This window comes from Pteropus vampyrus, unplaced genomic scaffold (genome assembly GCF_000151845.1).
Source record: "Pteropus vampyrus isolate Shadow unplaced genomic scaffold, Pvam_2.0 Scaffold4, whole genome shotgun sequence".
Taxonomy (NCBI): domain Eukaryota; kingdom Metazoa; phylum Chordata; class Mammalia; order Chiroptera; family Pteropodidae; genus Pteropus; species Pteropus vampyrus.
The window spans coordinates 16,404,644-16,408,339 of NW_011888785.1; positions in this window are offsets into that span (position 1 = coordinate 16,404,644).

The following is a 3,696-nucleotide window of genomic DNA, read 5'->3' on the forward strand; positions in this document are numbered from 1 at the left end:
TGGTTTCTGGAGTGCAGATCATGGTGAGTCCTCAGTATTTAACATAGTCTTCTATCCTAGAATATAAATGATAGGGGTATCACTGATGAGTGAGCTCAGCATTTTCCAGATTGTGTACAGTAACTTCCCTAAGAGTATTCTGTGAAATAAATCTGTTCAGATAAGTTTGGAAAAAAAGGTCATATTCTGTGTCCTTATCAGATTCGTGTTAGCCTAATAAAATCTCTAAGAAGCCCTGAGGTAAAGAAGCCTTTTAAAACTTTTTCTTTAAACTTTAAGATTTTAAAAAATCTTTGTTACCTAGTATTTTCTACATTTGGAATACACATATATACTTACACTCTTGGAATACACACACACAGAACACACGTGTTTTATAAATATTTTGCTTTACACGTGCGTGCTATGGAATAAAGTTTGAGAAACGCTATATTAGATATATTTTGAAACTAAACTTTGTAAGGTGGGACTCTCACCTCTGTATCACTTTTGTTATATCTGGAGTAGAAAGTGAGAACTTGGCCTGCTATGCTTTGAGTTCCTGACTCTTCTCTTTAAATTCCTAGTGAAGGATTATTGTTTGGTTAAGGAGCCGATAGCGAGAGAGAAAACTCATACTATGCTATTCCCTCCTTACCGGAGGGCATCACCTAGGAGTCTATTATATTGTCTTTATAGAGATGCTTTAGGCACAACTCTAAACTTTCAACATAGATCTCTGCCTCATTTTTTTCTTGAATTTACAACCCAGAAATTTCTGCATTAGCTAATTCTTATCTTCCAAAACATCTGTATTCTTTTGTAACAATTCTAAAACTAAATGTCTTTTCTTCATATTTTTCTTTGTTCTTGCACAAATCTGTTCTTGACATTGGTGAGAAAGTTCTTAGATTCATTTATAGAGCCTTAATTTACAGACTCTTTTCGAAAGGTCCATCTTTTAAAAAAATACATTGCTTTCCCTAAATAACTTATCAAAAGAGATTGTAAATTTGCTTATTTTGACTTTTATCTGATAGGGCACTTATAGCTGATTCATATTGAGATTCTAAACTGTTATCTTTTGATAGTCAACCATAATTTGTTAGAATTTGCATTTTAAACATGATAAGACTCAAAGATTTAATATAAATGAGTATATTCTGTAGGTCTTAATAGGAATCATGGATTACTCATACGCAAATCTCCCAAAACACATTAAAAAAATAGAATTATGAAAGAAAAAAAATCACCACCATTACTGAGTTACCATCAACAGGATAGGGTAATAATTACCTCAAATTTTCTTGTAATTCAAAGATTAAACTAAAAAAGAAGATTTTGCTAAATCTATTACTTAAACCTCAGTGTTTCAAAAAGACCAGAGGTAAAGAACTATCTCATAACTCTGCTTTAATTAGTTCTATTGTCATAATGCAATTGGAAATAGTGCATATTATCTGGGAAAACTTTTGCAAAATGTATAGGTATTTGTACTGGATTTAAAATATAGCCCTTCTGTGAGTCCCTGGGAAGAAATATTGATAATCCTTTGTAAATTAAAACCTGATGTTTCATGAACTTAAAAAGCCTCTTTAATTGAGTAAGATGTAGGGAGCTGAGTTTGGAATCATTTTGGTGCGGAAAGTTTTTAAGAGAATAAGTAAAACGTGTGCTTCTATAAGCGAATATTTCTACTCTCCCTTATGTCAACTTGGCATTTTCTGTCTGTGGGAGAAATAATGTTTTATACCTTTTGAAATTCTAGTTTGATCAAATTGTTTTCATTCTGTTTATTTGTTTCTTGCTTTAACCTGAAACCCTGTGGCTGAAGGTAACATGGAAGTCAATCCATGATTTCTAAAGTATTAATACAAATTCTTCTTAAAATAACATCTTTGGAATCATGATTAAGAACAAATAGAATATGCGACCAGGCATTTTCATTTAGATCTGAGAACATGTCTTTGGCCAGGATAAAGAAAAACACTGGGCTATTTATACTTTATTAGATATCTAAGGCTGAAGAAACCCTAATACTTGAAAAAAATTAAAAAAGAAAAAAACAGTTTTTCCCCATGAAAGTTGTCATTATACCATAGCAAGTGACTTAATCTTCTTTACAACAAGGTTAATGAAGGTAACAGGTTGATGACCCTCAGTTAAGATGCAGAAATGGAGGTTTAAGAACTTGTCGACTCGCTCACACAACCTGTCAGTAAGGCATCAGAATTCAGATGCAGTTACCACATGCACTGCCACAGCACAAAGCCAAGGGAAATAAGATAAACTCCAAACCTTTTGTAGCCTAATTAAAGTTCATTAGGAAATACAAAATTCTGCCAAGAATCTAGTTCTAAGACAGTTACTTGGATGTTTCAGTATAAAAGAGATTGAACACCATAGGGCATTGTCAGATAACCATTTCTTATACCCACACATGATTTAAAAAAAAAAAAAGTATATTTAATGGTGCATCTTCAGTGGGTAAAAGTGTTTCTGCAAAAAGGCAGAAAAAAAAAAAGACTCAAAGTATAGGTTACCTGTGATCTGATTTGATTCACTGGTAGTAGACTTCGAGGAGATATACTTTCCATTCTTACATTTATTTTGCATCAGAAGAAAGGCCTGGTCATTGGTGTGTATTCTCTGGGGAGGAGTAAAAGGCACTGCCATTTCTTTTATCATGTGAGCTTTCTTGCTTTCCTGAGCCTTAGTTTCCTCATTCATCAAATTAGAATGATAATTAAATGGGTATTGTGTATCTTGCTAGCTTTAATATACAGTAATTCTGATCACAACAAAGAGGTATGCATGTTTACATTTAAAAGTCAGAATATTAATCAGTAGGCAAGTACATTTGATAAAACTGCCACAGTACATTGATTTTAGGAATCTCTACAATATTGATCTGATAGGTTGGAGTGCATTTAAATCAAGGGCTTTTCTTTTCAGCTTTCATGTCCCCTCAGTTCTCTCAAGAACAGAAGTCTCTGTCTGCATGGGCTGGTTACTTCCCCTTGGGGCCTTGTTCTCTGTGGCGTTTATATGACATTCTGTTTGCTGCAGGGCCTTAGATTAACACAGGACTTTCAGTTTAGAAGGAAGAAAGTAAATTTTGCCGTCAATAAAAACTGATATATATTTGAAAAATATGCACACAGATCAAGATTGGAGTGACTGATGTTCATATGGTTAATTTTCCTTTTTACCTCATTATTACTCCCCAAAATCCATGATTTCCTAAATGTTTCGTATACTTGTTGCTATGTAGCAAACCACCCCAAATTTAGTGGCATTAAATAAGCCATTCTATTATGCTCATAGTTCATGGAGACAGGAATTTGGACAGGGACAGCAGGAATGACTTGCAATTCAGCTGGGAGGACTCCAGTCCCAGCTAGGAGGTGACACAGGCAGTTAAGAACTGAAACAGTTGGGGCTGGAGAATCCACTTCCAAAATACCTGGCTCCTGGGTAGGAATGGCTAGACACAGAGTGCTTACAGGTGGCCTCTCCCATCAGACTTTGTATATGGTAGCTCGGTGTTCCAGCAAACAAGGCTGAAGCTGCACGTACTTTCATGACTTAGCTTTGGAAGTCACGGAGTGTCACTTCCAACATATTCAAAGGTCAAAGCAGTCACAAGCCTGATCAGATTCAAATGAAGAGACATAGACACCACTTCAAATGGGAGCAGTGCCAAAGAGTTCGTAG